This window comes from Coturnix japonica, chromosome 2 (genome assembly GCF_054131305.1).
Source record: "Coturnix japonica strain WE chromosome 2, WE-NBRP24, whole genome shotgun sequence".
NCBI lineage: Eukaryota > Metazoa > Chordata > Aves > Galliformes > Phasianidae > Coturnix > Coturnix japonica.
Window position 1 is genome coordinate 76,441,308 of NC_140664.1, and position 17,433 is coordinate 76,458,740.

A 17,433-nucleotide genomic window follows, 5' to 3' on the forward strand; every position below is an offset into this window, starting at 1 on the left:
CAGCATTTCTAGCTAGGGAAGAGGGTTGGGATGATGCCAGAAAGTATCATAAAGGATCGTGGGTTGCCAACACATCATCCAGCTGTCTATGCTTCCACCACTCACTCAAAGTAGAGCTTGAAGCTACTATGCTCCAGCTCACAAAAAGGCTTACAAGAGGAGACAAGGGCCACCCAGTGACAACTCAGTACAGTAATGATAACAGAGATGAGTGTTATGAATAAACAGTTCAGCAGCAGAGTCTGTCCAGTGTACCATCAGAGCAATTTGTCCTCTGGGAGACAAACTGGCAGAAGAGGATTTTAGTGAGCTTTACAGAGGAAATCTACCATTGGGTTGTTTAAAATATTCTTCCCCAAATACCGAATGTGACTTTGACCAAAAAGTTTGCTTTCTGAAAAAACAGTTCCTTAATTTGGTTTGCACCTTAAAAACGAAGGCTGAAAACTGTTGAAAGAAATGAAAGACCCAAGACTTGCCCTCTGTCTGCTGTTTTGGCATACCTTTTGGGTCTGGCTCTCAGTGCAGATTTTGCACCTCTCAGCATTTGCACTTTTTATACTTGGAGTGTCAGTTCCACCTACAGTGAAACACAGTTCACTCATGAATTCTGTATGCAGATCTGGAATCACACGTAGACCACATCAATCTAGCATAACAGCAAGTTTTTAGAGTTAAATTTTCTTTTTGGTCATTTAATCATTCATTTTGCATCATGGGGATGAGAATTTATAGATGAACTCTCTGAAGTGTTTTAGGTTCTTATATCAATGAGTCTAGTTGTGTTTAAATTAGTTTCATAGAGTGTTTGGAGACATCTACAAATGAAAGAGGCTTAACACAATGTCACAAACAAATCCTAACTCATTTGCCAATTTCATGATCAAGATTCTTTAAATAAAATTCTGTGCCATAAATAGTCAGGAATATTTCTGCATTCATTTCAAAGAATGCAGATTTTTTTTCTTCAGTCTTTTATTTTTCACCTCCAAAATAGGCAGTCAATACCATTTCTCTTCATACCTTTGCCTATTTTCTCTTTGCAGATGTCTAAGCAGCAGTGCCCACAAACTCTTTTCTACCAGCACCTGGATGGGGCACATTATTTTCCACTAGGATAACAAGCTCTTGAATAAAAAACAAGGACTTTCCAAAAGAGGAAACTTCTAAATAGATTGTAGAGTTTCCAGGTATTATTATTATTTAGGAACATTCTTGGATTTACCTAAACAAATCCTCCTTTTTCATCCAGGAATTTTGTCCAGGTGGACTTTTAAGGCTAATTTGATACAATTACAGGATCATAGGATATCCTGATTTGGAAGGGACCCAATTCCTGGCTCCATACAGGACCAGCCAAAATCCAAACCCTATGTCTGAGAGCAGTGTCCAAATTCTCCTTAAACATCAGCACTGGGGTTGTGACCACAGCCCTGAGCAGCCCTGAGCAGCCCAGTTCCATGCCCAGTACTTGGCATATACCTTGCCGTTCAGATCTTTCTCCATCTTCACAGCTGTCCTTGGATGCTCTCTACCTGTCTATAACCTGGCCTCTCTGACTGCTGGGTGTCCTGCACATTCCTCCTGCCATCATGGCATTTAGTTCAGTGATGAACACCTTGAATCTTCTTTTTAAAAGGAGGCAGAGAGAACTGAGAGCTGATCTTATAGCTTGGAAAATACAGCCCACCTGTGGTCTGTCACATAGTGCAAGTACTCAAAAGAAAAGCCATCCTTCCCCAGAACAGCAGAATCAATGCACACAAACACAGGCAAAGTGCACATCTGCATGCAGCAGGCTGTGAAATGCCAGAGAGAAAACAACAGCAGCACCACGGATACAAACAAAACCTGAAGATTATTTGTACATGGGGATTTCCTCCCAAGCTCAAAAATCATCTCTGCAGCTGGGTCGCAAAGCACTAGAGGGCACCAGCAGGATAGGGCCAGACCTGCTGCTGCAGCTAGCTAGTGGTTAAATGCTTCTCTTTCTTCCCCTATCTTTTTATTTCTTTTTTCCATTTTATTTATTCTTTTTCTTTTCTAAAAGAGGTTTAATTCACTCCCATAAGCACCCTGCACAGTCACACAGGTCCTGCTGCTAAAGAGAAAAGTTGGGTGTCGAGCCCATAAATGGGGAGACTTCGCAACACCCTGCCTTTCTGCTGATGATCCAGATGCAGAGCATGTGGGACATTTTCCTGCCTAGGAAGGAGGCCTCAGCTTCTGCAACAGCCTATGCCCTTCTCCCTGGTGCCACCTTCACATGCTGCTCCTATTGCCCCAAGCATCACCCATGCTGCCCGCTCCCCTCTTTTCCCTGTTTAAATACACACAGCATGGGGCTGTACTGGCAGAAGGAAGGCTGAGCTGCCCCCTCCTTGCAGGAAAGCTGCACTGGCAGCCAGCACCTGCCCCCACTCCCCAGCACCTCGAGCATCCACCTTCAGGGACCGGCAGCGAGTTTATGCACTCACTGCTGGGCCTTCATTGAGCAGAGACTGCCAATTGTGCTGCACTGTACTTAATTATGTAGTAGTTTTATGAGGTGGACTGCAGCACACGAGGGACCAACGTGAGACTACCAGATTTATTGCACTTTAACTCTGAGCTGACAGTATAACAGGCTCTAAGAGGTAAGTACTCAGTGCTTTTATTCACTGATCTTTTGCCCTCTCCCTGCATTTTCATACAAGGCTTTGGAGCCTGTCTGGAACTAGGGGGAGAATCTGGAACAGTGAATAGGAGCATTAAAAGGAGAGAGAGGAAGGCAAACAGACAGGAGAGACCCAAGAAGAGGCAGCTTAGAATCATAGAATTGCTCAGGTTGGAAAAGATTTTCAAGATCATCAAGTCCAACTGCAGTCTAACCATTCTACCTAACAACCCTCCTAAATCATGTCCCTGAGCACCACAATCATCAGACCCCATGGCTCTTTTGTCATAAAATGGGCGTCACAAATTGGAGCCTGGCCACTAGAAGTAACAACATTTGTGATGCCAGTGGTGGCACTGCTGCTGGATTGCTAGTTGAACATCAGTGTTACAATAACAGCAACATTCCTATTTCTATTCCTATTTCCTATTTAGCAAACTAGCAGTAGTAACTTCTTGTGGCCTTTTGGTTGGAAACAACCAGCCATCATCCCCATCCCACTGAAAAGTGACCAAAGGGGTCAATCCAACAGGAGCTCTTCACCCTCATTCTTTGACAACATGGGCAGGTCTTAGACATGCGCTCAGGGTTTTAGGGGAAGAAATACTGCCTGGTTTTGGGACGTGGTTGGCTATGTGCACCAGAAGGATGGAAAAACCATCACACGGGGTTTTTTTTATTATTATTTTTTATCTACACTTGTGCGGTATTTAAAATATTGCTTTGAATCTATACAGATTTTCAGTTATTGGACCTCTTGGATTTTTAAACCTCACTGACTCTCAGCCAGACTGCCTCCGTCTGCATTGAAAGGAGCCATTCTTCTTCTTCTTCTTTTTTTTTCTTTTCTTTTTTTTTCCCTTCAGTGAAACTGGAGCCTTTCCCTTCCCGTAACTTTCAGCTGGCTGAGCCATTCCTAGATCTCTGCATATTTCACTTTGCAGGCTGACCCCCAGGACTTCAGGAGACTCGTAAGAGAAGTTATGTGACACATTGGCTGCTAGGAAAAGCTGTGCAGATGAAGGCTAAATGTTACAGATGGCAAAATAGCGAAATAAAATAAAACACAATCTATATCCACAAGGAAGAAGCTGGTTGCAAATGTTCAGTTAGGAATATTATGAACTAGAAAGCAGTGGAAAAGCAGCAAATACATAGCAAGGTTGCATAATGTATATGTATGTATATATACTTATATACAATGTATAACAGCAAAGCACATGTACCATTTTTTCACTATGCTTTCTTTTTCCAGAAGGCTGACAGGAACAATGTTTAACTGTTTCAAACTGTCTTTCAGATACAATTATTAAGAAATAATCACATTATTAGAAAGTCATTTGATCAGCGTGAAACTGTAACTTTAAACTAGTTTAAACTGACAGATGTAAATTGGGATATACGCTTTATAGGGCACAGCACATTTCACTTGGAAAAGTAAATACATAGCATTATTGAAACAGCTAAAATGAATAGACTGCTGTAAAGAGCTTAAGAAAGTCCCAGGACATGCTATCAAATACAAGATTGCTTAATTTGTCAAATTTTTCATAAGTCTTAATGTTTGAGTAAGTTCAGTTAAAATTGCCAGGATTCCCTGTGATTTTCAGTACTGATTCATTGCAAAAATACTGTCAAAAATGAGCTCTCAGTTTATAAGTTACCATACATAAAGGATTCACAGAATTAATTTTTCAGCCTGACTCAGAGAATAGGCTTGACAACTCCTGTTTTCCTCTGTGATTTTCAAAGAGCCCTTAGACACAATTGCATCCAGAGGAAGGATAAATCTCTGTGCTGATGCAGTAAAGGATGGAAATGCTACTGAGGTGCTCCAACTCACAACTTCAAACTACTTATCCAGTTAAACATCAGTATGCCATACAATGAACTTTACTTCTAGGATTACCTGGGGAAGGATCCTCCCTGAACTGACCACAGAAGCAAAAAATGAGGAGCTTTTAAGATTATAGAGAATGGGTGCTATATTACTTCTTTGATAAATTCACTGTGATGGGTTTGCACCTAGATCTGCCTCTCACTGCATGTTTGTATTGTAGTTGTTAGCACAAAGAAAGCCTCACTCCTGTGGGACGCCTGTCTGGTACAGAGACATGGATGCTAAATAGTAAATTGGTGATTATTCTATTTCCCGTCTCAGTTTTATGAAAAAAAAAAAAAAAGAAAAAGAAAAAAAAAAAGAAAAAACAAGCATATTGAATATTCTGCTATCCTGTTTGAAAACATTTTGCCTTCTTTTTTTTCTTTTCCTACAGATGTGCTAATAAACATATTTTTTAAGAACTGTAAATACAAGGTTTATAAGAAGTTGGTAAACAAAATAACCTGAAGTCTTTAGAGGACTGGGATTCTTAATTCATATAATTTTGCACAGATCACAGTCATAGACACGGGTTTAAAGGCCAAAAAGAGACGAGGAGAGGAGAGGAGAGGAGAGGAGAGGAGAGGAGAGGAGAGGAGAGGAGAGGAGAGGAGAGGAGAGGAGAGGAGAGGAGAGGAGAGGAGAGGAGAGGAGAGGAGAGGAGAGGAGAGGAGAGGAGAGGAGAGGAGAGGAGAGGAGAGGAGAGGAGAGGAGAGGAGAGGAGAGGAGAGGAGAGGAGGAGAATGTAATAAAAACATTTTAACCAAAGATCATTAATGGGGCCTTATTTAACTGACAGTATGTGAAGAGATGAGAAAAAAGATCTTCTAAATGGCAGGGAATTCTTAAAACTTCCATTCAGTGTCTTGATGTGTGAAAAAGGTTGCGCTGCACCTTGTGTTGGAGCTTTCTGTCATTAAGACACATTAACATCGCCCCAGCAAGGCAAGCTCGTGTTGTGTCAGCTCTGCATACCAGCCTGCGTACGTAGGATTTCACACCGTCAGGACAGGAAGATTTTGCTTGTCCATCAATGGCTAGGAAATACAAGATAAGCAGGCAAAGGAAAATGCCATAGCAAGATTAGGCAACTTCTTTACGAAATGGGTTTCTCATACTATGAAGATGAATGGGACTCCAAAGAGCACGCACCCTCTCCCATCACAGCCAAGCATCTTTCCCTGACAGCAGGCATCCCACACAGAATGGGTGAGAAGGTTTCACCTGTACCCACCCACCTGTCCAGGTCCCCTCCAGCAGCAGCTCCCAGTGGCCACCTGGCAGCTCTGTGGCATCATCCTCTGTGCCTGCCTGACTCATGTTGCATCACATCTTCCTCTTGTCCTGCTGTGCTCACTGGAACATTTGGGAGCTCTCTGGGTCTGCACCTCAGTGAGATCTTTCAGCACCAAAAATGTAATGGGATGAATCATGCATGCATTAGATGTTTAAGGTATGCATGTCTGTGTCTCCCTACTAATTTTTCAATCTGATTTCCAATTTCAACCAAGTCTGACAGGGGAAAATGATGTGGGGCACAAAGTCCCCACAGGCTCTACAAAAACAGGCAAATAGAGGAAACTGGCAAGACAATGGGGCAAACAGGTCTGCCTCTCATAGACCTGCTTGATTCGATGATAACTCATGTCTGTGCATGACTGGTGGGCAATATGCGCCCTCCTACAGGCTCAAAAACAAAATAGAGCCTGACAGCTCCTTTCCACCATTAGCACCAGCGGAGCAACACACAGAGAAATTCAGCCTCGATGTACATTTCTCTGATCTACAAAGAGGGAGCTGTGCAAGCAGAGATGGAAGTGCATTAGAGCTGGAGCACTGACACAGGAAAAGCAGGGTCAGGCTGACATTTTTCATTCGCAGAGGCACCCTATGTTGTTCAGTGCTGGAAAACATGAGAACATCAAGTCCTGAAAAAGGGAAAGGGAATCAAGTGTGCCTGCTGTTGGCATTTGGAAGAGACCCAAGACAAAACTGTCATGTACCCTTTCCTTCTGCTGCCCATATGTGGCCTGATTTGCAGTGCTGTGAGGTTTGCCCAACAAGAGCCCAAGTTTTGACTGCTCCTCTCTAAATCCTGCTCTCTCTGCTCTACGACCAGGCTCCAGAGTTTTCCTGAAATATCAGGAAAATCAGGTTTAATGGGCCTGGAAATGCAAACCATTCCTCTAAAGAAGTTCAATCCAGATCTGTCCTCAGGAATTTAGGAGACATCAGCAGGAAGACAAATCAGGTACTCAACAGACCAAATTCTCCAAATTGAGGGTACACAGATCTACGCAGATCTAGGCCTGTGCTGAGAGGATCCTCTTTTCTCAGGGCTGCTCTAACAATCCCCACTTTCTAGAATCTTGCTTCTACTGACATCCATCCATGCTCCTTGAGGAGATGCCTCCTGTTTCTCTCCCAGGGAAACATAAATCTTTGCAAAGCAACCACTAGCAAGGTACTTCCACACACACAAGTGAACTCAGCCCTATGTTTTTTGATTAATGCCTATTTTTGAGAAGGAGGCAGCTATTATTTCAGGCAGTCTTTCTGTAATGAAGCCTAGATCAGGTGAGTATTCATTTTCTTACACAGCTGTGGAGAAGCAATCATGCCTTAAGCTGTAAGACCACACTGTGTATTCACTCTGTAAATACCCAGATTCACATCTGTCTAGGTTATTGTATATGCAAATCAAGACATTTTTGCACAAAAAAAAACAGTGAGACAGAGCTAACTATCTTCAAAATTGTACACATCTTTTGCTTAAAAGCTCACCAAAGAGTTTTCCTACCTCTGGGCCAATGTCTCTGTGATTACGCACAAAAACAGGTACACATTATATGACTGTAGGAATCACCACTGCAGTGCACCTCTGCTATAGGAAGAGCCTGTCTCTGTGTGTTCACCTTAAAATCCAAATTCTCCAGGTCTTTATTAAAGAAGGATCCATAATCACAGTCCTGATTGCACAAATAAGCCAAATGTCAGAGATACAGAGACTCAAGCAGGTCTGATATTTCACCAAGCAGGAGGCAGCAGTGACCTACACACCCCAGCTGATACATTTCACAAGAAACTGCAAGTCGCTTCAGCAAAATATGACTCCTTTGATACCTTCCTGTTTAATTTAATGCAGACTTTTAACATCCAAAGAGACCCACTGCTTTGAAATGAGGAAACTCGGTCAAAGACTTCGGCAGTCAGCCCACAGCTGGCAAGCACAGCTCAGGGGCCTAAAATACAACTGCTCACTAGTCTCGTGTTCGGAGACAATGGGGCTTTCAAAATTAAGGCTTGTATATGCAGGCAAATTTATCAGCCTAATTATACTGGCATAATTAGGACGATAAATTTCCCTGTGTAGACAAGTCCTGAATCTCTCAAGCTCATAACTAGGCAGGTATTTCAGAGAGAGAGGGAAAAGGGGGGAAAAAGCCACTTCTGGAATATCCAAGTAATAAATTCTTCCTCTCTATATTTTTTTCCCCCAAAATTCTTTTTTTTCTTAATCCAAGTGAAAGGTATATTTCATTTCCAAACTGAGATCTGGAAGAACCATTGATACATGTGTTATTTAGACAAATTAGAAACAACAGATACAAATAGCACTGGTCAGTCTCTCAGTCCAGAAAAACCCAAACACACTGGCAGAGCCCCAGTAGGCAGATCACAACCCATTCTACTTTCAAGTACACAGTGGAGCAGGTTGCTCACTTGTTAGGACCGTGCATGTGGTGTGAGACTCTCAGACACTCCTGTCTGTACAAAAGCCTCAGAAGAAACCTACACTGTTCAGAATAGTGGTCCAGGCATGCCAGGAACAACGCTATTGTTAACGTTCTTCCTTTCCGTGCCTCCCTCGCCAATCTTTCCACACAAGAGTATCACATAACTCCCCTGTGAAGTTGGCAAACCCACGACATAGACCAAGTCTAATTTGGAAACAGTACAAAATGCCTAACCAGCATTCTTTGGTTTGTGTGCACATAGGAAGTCTCATCCCAGGCACCTCATGCATTTTACTCTACCTCACCATCCTGGAGCTGCCTAAAAACAGTAAGGACCACATTGTAGGTGAGAACGTTGGCAAGACAGTCACACTGAACCTAGACCCAAGCCCCTGTCTGATGGACAGCACTACCTGCTCACCCTCCTTGTGTTTTATGGTGTGTGATCCCAGACCCGTTACTGATAATATTTAGTAGGTGATCCAGGCTGCACAAGAATTGTGCTGTGAATTTCAGTTATTGCTGAGGTTCATTTGCAAGTGCTGACTTCGGAATCTCATAACCTCCCTAAAAACTCTCATTGAGCTCAGAAAATCCAGCATTCAGCTTCAGCCATTTTGGCATCCAATCTTTTTTCTTCCTCCCTATCTTCACATTTAATCTTCTTCCATGCTTCTCCATGTCATGGGACACAGCCGTCTGCCTGACCGGTGGCAAAGACTCTCCTGATAACCAGGATTTCATTCCAGCTTCTCTCTCCCTTTTTTCACATTGATATCAGCATAGCACCAAGTAAATAGAAGGAGAGTCAAGGTACCCATTGTGCTAAACACTGCATACATAACGGAAGAGAGAAAAGTCTTCCTGATCACACAGCCTAAACAAATAAGGCCAAAAGAAATGTTATTCCAATTTTACAGATGGAAAACCAGGACCAAAGATATTAAATGTCTGGCCCTAGGAAATGTGCAGCCAAGGCAGGAACTGACCCCCTGTTTCCTGAAAGCCAGCGATCAGTGTCTAATCACACATGATCAGTCTTCCTCTCTACCTCCCTGTAGGCACTAGGAATTCATACTCAACATCTCCACATGTTTCTCTTGCACTGTATTGCACACAGCCATACACACCTAGATGGAACTCCTTAATAAATAATTCTGCATAGATTCATGTGGTTCTCTACTTGTCAACCCGTGCCTCCCTTACAGCACAGGAATTAGTCTTTCCTTCCTGTATTCCCAGTGTAATTATCAAACAAACTTTCCTTCTGGTGTAGTCTTCCAGCACCGTGGACACTTTAAATCTCACACATAAATCTCTTCAATTTCAGCAGATCTCTCTTCTTGAGAATGACATTTAATTGTGATCTTTTCTTTTTAAATCAGAGTCAGTCCTCTGTTTCCCATCCCCATCTGCTGGAAGCAAGTTTCCACCTAGAGAGGAAGTCAGTCTTTGATTTCATAGATGATTATAAGAAGATTTAACATCCTCAGGAGCATGACTATTTTGATCAGAACGTTTTTGCTCCAATTCCTTTTCCAGCTGTCTCGCTTTTGATACAAAATCCCAAGACACAAAAATCCTTCAGAATTCACCCACAGAAATTCCAGTACAAAGGCAAACCACTTGCCCTCTTATGGCCTTAGGAAGGTCTCTCCCACTATTGTCCAAGGCCTAGGCTTCATGTAACACAGAGGAATAAAGGAGGGAGCTTGAACATGTGCATGTGTGGGCTTGCTTGCTTTAGATTCTCAAGGGAAATCTCAGATTTGTTACTGTGGCCACACAGCATTAAGAGTTGGTCACTAAGTGTCTTAAAAGGCAAGCAGCCTGACAGATAAAGGCTTTCATGGGAGCATCTCCCATCATCACTACTCCAGACTGGCATGAGTGCAGTTTTACAGGCAGTATTCATATGGGCACGACTCTTCTCACTGTAGGCAACTGAAAGAAAACATCAGACTCTTGCTAATTGGATTTTTTCTGGCTTCAAAGGAAAATCTGAGCTGTAAGATGTAATCTTGTGCAGTTTTGCTTTCAAAAGCTTACTGCTATTTGTCCTTTCAGATATCACCTCTCTGAAGATATGTGTATATGTAAAATGAGACAGCAGCATGAGCACCACAGCCTTTAGTCTGCCTCTAGTCCTCTTGAAGCATGTCAAAAGCTCTGAGGGTTCTTCTTAGAAGGCAGTTAATGAGATTTTGGTGTAAAAAGAAAAGCTATGAAGTCCAAATGAGTGGGATCCAAGCATGAAATTATTATTTTTTTAAACAAATATCATTATTGTCCCATCCTTCCTACCAAAAAGTAAGTAATTTATTTCAGCAGCACTGGCTGTATGGAACACAGGAAATAGTGTGAAGCCAACTTCATTTCTGAGGAAGTCACTCTAAACCCATTGTACAAGGAGGAAAGACTCTCTTTTGAGATCCAGGTTATCTAGCTCCAGTTTGCAGGTGACACACCCATCCAGGAGCAAGATGATTAAATGCAGCCTGTCTATGTTTCATCACTGTGCTCAGTACAGTCCACTCAGTCTAGCCTGTTTGGATTTGAGCTGGCATGCCTGGAGACTCAGACTCTTACAAGCCTTTCCATCAGCAACCCTGTCAGTGCCTGTGGCTGTTGTGCTAGGATGGAGAAAATAAATTTCCCTATCCTACAAGAATGCTTGGATATTAAGGCCAGAGGAACTAGCTAAAGTCTTTCTGTCTGACATCTATAACAACGTAGACTGTAAGACTATGCTAAGTAGTTCACACATCAAGTTCAATAGCTGGGGTTGAACAACAACCACAATAAATAGTCATGGAAAATCTACCACAACTCTTAGTAAGTTGTTCCAGTGGTTACTTATTCTCACAGTTAAAAATGTACAACTGGGTATCAGTTTGAAGCTGCTTAGCCTCAGTTCCTGGCCAACACATTCTGTTACATCTGTGTCTATTGTACCACAGAATCCCTCATTCTCCATTATTGATCCTCCTTAGGTAGCTTTAGCCCATGAAAAGTGACTTGTTTGAAGGCTAAATAACGAGAACTCCCCTGACATTTATTGCTATCTTGAGGGTATTTTGTTTCTTTTCACCCTTTCAATTGCCTTCATGACTTTCCTCCGAGCCTCTATTGCTTTGATATGCCTCATGAAACCAATTGTGGAATTTGCTGAGCTGTAAGTGATTCTCTCAACATTCGCAGAGCTAAGCTACCTCCTTGGGTTTTGTTCTGAAAATCTCCAAATGCTTCCACGAAGTCTTTCCAGAATGCCCTATGTTCTGATCAGCTCTACAAGTTACAAAAGCATTTCCAAATCGCTAAGCCCAAAATCATGCTGAGTGACACTAAGATGAAGCAACAAGACCTTAAGTCCCCACATAAAAATTAGAACGAAGCAGTTTCACAGCAGGATCAGTGAGCAGAATGATCTTCCATCTGCTCCTTTTTCTTCGTGTAGGTGAAAGTATTCACAGCTCATTTGAGCCGGTGGCTGCCAGCTGACTGGAACTTTGCTCTTGTTTCAGAGCTTTGGTCCAGTTCTTTCTACCTGCCACTCAAAAGTCTGGAGGAAGTGCAACATATTGCAGACCAGCTTTCCTTTACAGTCAGAAAGCATGCATGTCCCCATACACGTAGCTTGCTTGCATCTCAAATACTGGCCAGCCAAGCAGGCTCATTGGCAGTTCTGCCAGTCCCTAGCAGCAGGGGCTAAATTGGCAGATGCAATAGCCTTGTGATAGTGCCTTACTGAAGAACCAGCACCTTTCAAAGCACATGCATCTCAAACCTATGCTTTTTGGTGGAAGCAAAAAACCGCGTCTTAGTGCATTTTGGAACAGATCCTCACTGACTTTAAATTAGCAATATACGACATCCTTCTGCTTTGCATATCATCATTGCAGTGAAGAGTTTAAGAGTGTTTGCTTCTTTACTCCTACCAAATCTTCCTGCTTTACAACAGCCCTCTCACCAGACTTGGTCAGTTACTGGAACACCCTTCATAGCTTCAAATAGCACAACTAAAACTTTTGCCTACGATTATCTTTTAACTGGAGGAGCTACTCTGATCTGCCTGCATGGGGCATTTTTGCTTAAGGAAAGGAGGTAGAAGAACTCCACCACCCCCAAAGCCAGTCTTTCCCCATACAGGGAGCCACTGCTCTCTGAATATTAATAAAGCATGTGTTGAAAGGGAGACTCAGCCTGAGGCATGCTCAGTAGAACACTTGTCGCTTGACCCACCTCCTCATCCCAACGATTAATTAGGCCTAACCCCTCCCTGTTAAATTGCCTCTCAGGCATGTTGCTCAGCCTTCTCCCTCTTGCCTCAGGAAGATTCACTCACTAGCTTTTTATTTCAATATTCATGTTTTTCAGCTTATAAGGTCCTCCACTGGTTTTCCCTCAGCTGGTCAAAGTCTGTGTTCCAGTAATGGGACTTCAGGGAGGAAGGGTGTATGGAGGGAGAATGAGCACAGCTGGAACTGGATAGGGACCTTCCCAGCCCCTTTCTCTATGTCTTTCCCATGTGAAAGGCACCAGCTGGGCTGAAAAGTAACCTCACTTCTTCTCATCTTCAGAAAGAAGCTTTCTCACTGCTGAGTGCTGGTTGAAGAGGTTCAGAGGTCCTGGTGCATGAGCAAACCTTGCAGTCAGCAGTTCCCCTTCATGGGGTTGCAGTTTACATCTAGCGACAGGGCTGTAGTGTTTGTCTCCAGAAAAAGACCTTTGTGCTCTGAGCCTTGCCTGGGGAACGGCTGGGGACTAAACCTTTCCCCTTCCTACCATTTAGTTGTCATGGCTCAGTACTTAGCATGTTATCTGCTACCACATCTTCTCTTATGTGCCTTGTTCATTTTGTGCATCATCTTTTAAGTTCAGCTGCCTTATTCAGTGTTCACACTCTCAGCAACTCCTTGGTGAAGTGTTAGCTTGTGCTCCTGTCCCAGTTTCCTGTTCCTTTATGCCATCTGGGTAAACTGGGAGCTCTTTGGGGTCAATGACTGCCTTTTGCTATACGTGTACAGAAATATGCTCAGCGAAGCCTTAATTAAGGTCTCTAGACGATGTTATAATACAAAAAATAAATATTAATTAGTAGGATCAGCAGATCCACATACCAGACATATTGCAAGACACTCCCCCGCTCCACTTACACATGCTGATATGTGAACGTGCCTGCAATGGTTAATACCACTGTGTATTTGGCTTGTCTGCACACTGTATGTTTTCCCTGCATTATCCTTTCCTTTTCATAATCAGATGTCACTTAATATCCTGACTAAGAACATTCTGTAATACAGTAGCACGAGTTTGGACAGAATTGTGAAATTATCTTCGAGATGTAACACAGATGGAAAGATGAGATGACAAGTCTCTTTTCCATTTCTCTAACTTTCTGCCGTGGTTACCTGCATTCTAAAATCCTAAGCCATGAACAGGCTCATTCTTCGTGTTGGCGATGAACTAAGTCATTCTCATAGCTATCTGATTTTTGTACATGGATTGCACATTCCAAAGAAAATCCATAATGGAAAACATAATTGTGGTAACAAGCACCCTACAGGGATGCAAAATTCCTCAAGAGAATTGTTATGGGTTAATAGGGCTCTTCTTTACATGGTTCTATAGAGCCATTCCTATTCATATCAACTGAGCACTTGAGGAAAAGTAATAAAATTACCAGCGAAAGCCCAGGTTCCTGCCTATTCAGTATTCCACACTAACTTCCAAAGACAGAGCTCTGATTGTATGGCTGAGCTAAATAGGATGGCTGTTCTTAACACCGTCCTAGCTTATGGTAACCATTAACTACAACCTGACTTCCCATTACAGCATACCACTGTGAACACCTATTAGCAGCTAATTGAATCATCTAAAAATGGTCATAATTCAAACCTATGTTTGTATTTTTGTAATGTTTATTATGGCTTTTACTACAGTACAGGAGGAGATGCAAATCAAAATTGTGTTTAAGAGCTCATGGTAGAATGGGAGTTTAAGTGGAAATCTAATGGAGTGACGAGGGGGAATAAAGCAGTATTGTGTTTTTGATGTTACCCATGAGACATGATAGGAGAAACTAATAACAAGCTAATAAGACTGTCTATCTCTAAACGTTTTCCAGCTGTGAGCCACTGAAGAGCCAAAAGACCTCTCTAAGTCAACACCAACAAATGCATATACTTACATCATAATTTTCTGCAATTACTATTCACAATTTCAAAGCATAATTTCAAGGCTATACAGAGTTTTTCATTCTACTTTGAATTAAAAAAATTAAAAATACAAGTATTTCCTCTCAGAGGCATCAGGGATTGTTTTCCAGACCACTCTGTCCTGAAGGTTTCAATTTTATTGAATTCAATTTTATTGAATCTAAGAATATTACAAAAAGCAAAGTCTGTGCCGTTTGTGCAGCATTATTGACACATTTGCATATATTTGCTGCCGAGGCTTTTAAATTTAATTTATAGTTCTAAATAGTTTTCATTAAATCTATGGAAAAGTTGTTAGCTGTTACTTTTGGCACTTCAGATTAACATAAATTAGCTTAAACAATAAGTTAGCTTAAGCAATAAGTAGTTTAAACAAGCTACTCGAATTGAAAGAATACACTTTGCTGATTGCAAGAGAACTGTCGAGAGCAGATAACAAAGATAACACACCTCAGGTGGAGTACCTCTCCAGAAAAAGGTCCTCTGCTGAGTCACAGCAATGTGATGTTTCCAGGCCACTGCAATGCAAAGCGAGGTGCAATTGCTTAAAGCTTATTCAAGGTGTCACTGAGGTTTGTGTCAGTTAAATAAATAGAAATTGGAGGCAAAGAAAAGAAAGCTTAGGCAAAACTTCTGCAGCTTCCTTCTACTGTGAAGGACCTACAGTCACCAGGTCTGCCTAAAGTAGGTATCTATTTCCACAAGAAGGTGTGAATTCAGGCAGTTTGTTAAGTAACAGTAATCATGACAATCCACAAAGCACTTGAAAGGATTAAATAATCCAAAGGATTTATCTGCCCCTGATTGAACAGACTGACTAAGAGAAAAAAAAACTCTTTTAAAATGCACACTGCTTTCTATAGCACAATGTAAGAGCACTGAGTAGTTTAATAGGTTGTCTTAATTTGACTTAAAACAACAAAAAAATGAAATAAAAAGACAGTACTTGAAGGCAACCATTACTTCTTGGTTCTTTCAATTCCGGGACTTCATTCATAGTTCTTCTGTTTAACTTCATACTTGTGATTTTTTTCTTCCTCTTTCAGATGCTATCTTTAGTATTTCTTTACCTCTTCTTTTCCGTATTTGCTTGGCTTTCCTCTCATTTTCTGTGGAGCCTGAGTCAGGCTTCCCCACGGAGCTCATTCACAGTCAGAAGTTTCTCGGTCAGGGAAACCTTCCACATCATCACGTTTGTCAGTACAGTTTCCATAGCTTTCATTATACCCTTGGGCTAAGGACCATGTGAGCCCTGGGCCTAGGGAAAGGAAGTTCACTCTTCCTGCTGTCAGTGGCAGCTGTCTTTAAGCATCCCAGATGGATTTCTTGAACACAGAATAGGAGAGTTCCAGTTTAGGTTCAGTAAATAAGTAAATTTATTTCATTCTCAGTTGTGCCATGTTCACTGAAATTTCCATCATTTGCTTCTGGGTTCGTTATTGAGGTTCTGGTTAATATTTTTAGAGAGATGTTCCTTACTATGAAGCAGCAGCTATTGGGGATGTACTCCATGCTCAGCCTTGCATACTGGGATACACCATTGATCTGATGTTAGCAGGAGTCCCACCTGCTGATGTGTTTCCTTGCTCTCCTCCTACATATGTGTGTAGCTGCCCATTGTACCTTGAAAAAATGCAAAATATTTGAGCTCACTAATGCTTGTTCCATAATATTTACTGTCTGGTCACATTTATCTCTTGCTTCTTTCCATCACCGCTGAAGGCACAGAAGAAACATTCACCCAGCATCTTATTTGGCTGTAGTTCATCCTACTCTATTCATCTGTTGTTTGCTTGTTTTTTTAATTATTTAATGCACTTCACATTATCAACCCCTCCAGAAACACTGAGTTTTCTAAGTGAGAAAATATCCAGCAGCCCATGAAAAGCCATAGCCACGCAGCATTATGTGTGCTGAGAAATGTCCTCGTGCCAGACCAAGCAGCGAATTGCATGCAGGTGCACATTAAATGCTGCTTTGGTCCTTTTCACCACGAAGCACTAAATCTCAGTATCCCTTAATGCTCCCACCCAGGCTCACAGCAGGCATGTCTGGAGAGACATGCATTTAAGCATCTCTCAGTGCTGCTGAGGCACTTAGTTAAGCGTTCCCCTTCTGGGCCTCACTTTTGCTACTACGCACATTAGTGCTCAAGGCTATGCAGCTGCGCTCCAGTTCATGCAGGATCGAGTTCCCCTGCCCTCTTTCTCCTGGCTTAGCACTTTTTCCTCTTTTTTTTTTTTTCCTTTATTTTTTTCCTGCCCTGTACTCATGCATGCAACACTTCAGAGAGCAGCACGCCATTAAGCTCAAAGAGAACATGCATGAGCGCTTCATAGCTCTCCACGCAGTCTTTTTACCAACTATCCCCTTCAAAGAGGCTGATCCAAAAGCCGACTGAAGCCAGTGAAAGTCTCCCCATTGGCCTTGGATCAGGCCCAGAGCAAGGGACGCAATTAGATGTGAACAGAGGCACAAATGAAAGGCAGCTTGCCTCCCACAAAGAGAAAACTGTATTTGAGGGCCAAGCTGGCGATCATTTTTGAGATGCATCTCTTTGCAGTGGACAACCTTCCAAGCTGCCTGTGTGCTGTGTGACTTTCACTTGAGCAGTTTGCCAAGCACTTGGGGGTGGCTTTGGACTGTGAGGTGAAGACAGGGCGTGGGCACTGCCTCACTGTTTTAATCCGCCAGATTTGTCTGTTTAATATATATTTTATTGTCTCATTTATTCTTTTTATAGGTCTTACTGTTGCAAAGAAGTATTTTTAAATGGGAGTGAAAAATATGTCAACTGAATGTGGTTGGAAGGGTAAAAAAGAAACCCAAATAAAAGCCCATATCCAATTTGGTGGAGAGGCAAATGTCTATTGCTCTTCTCATTCTCTTTTTACTCCTGCATGTACCAGTGAGACTAGAAGGAGATGCCTCAGACTGATT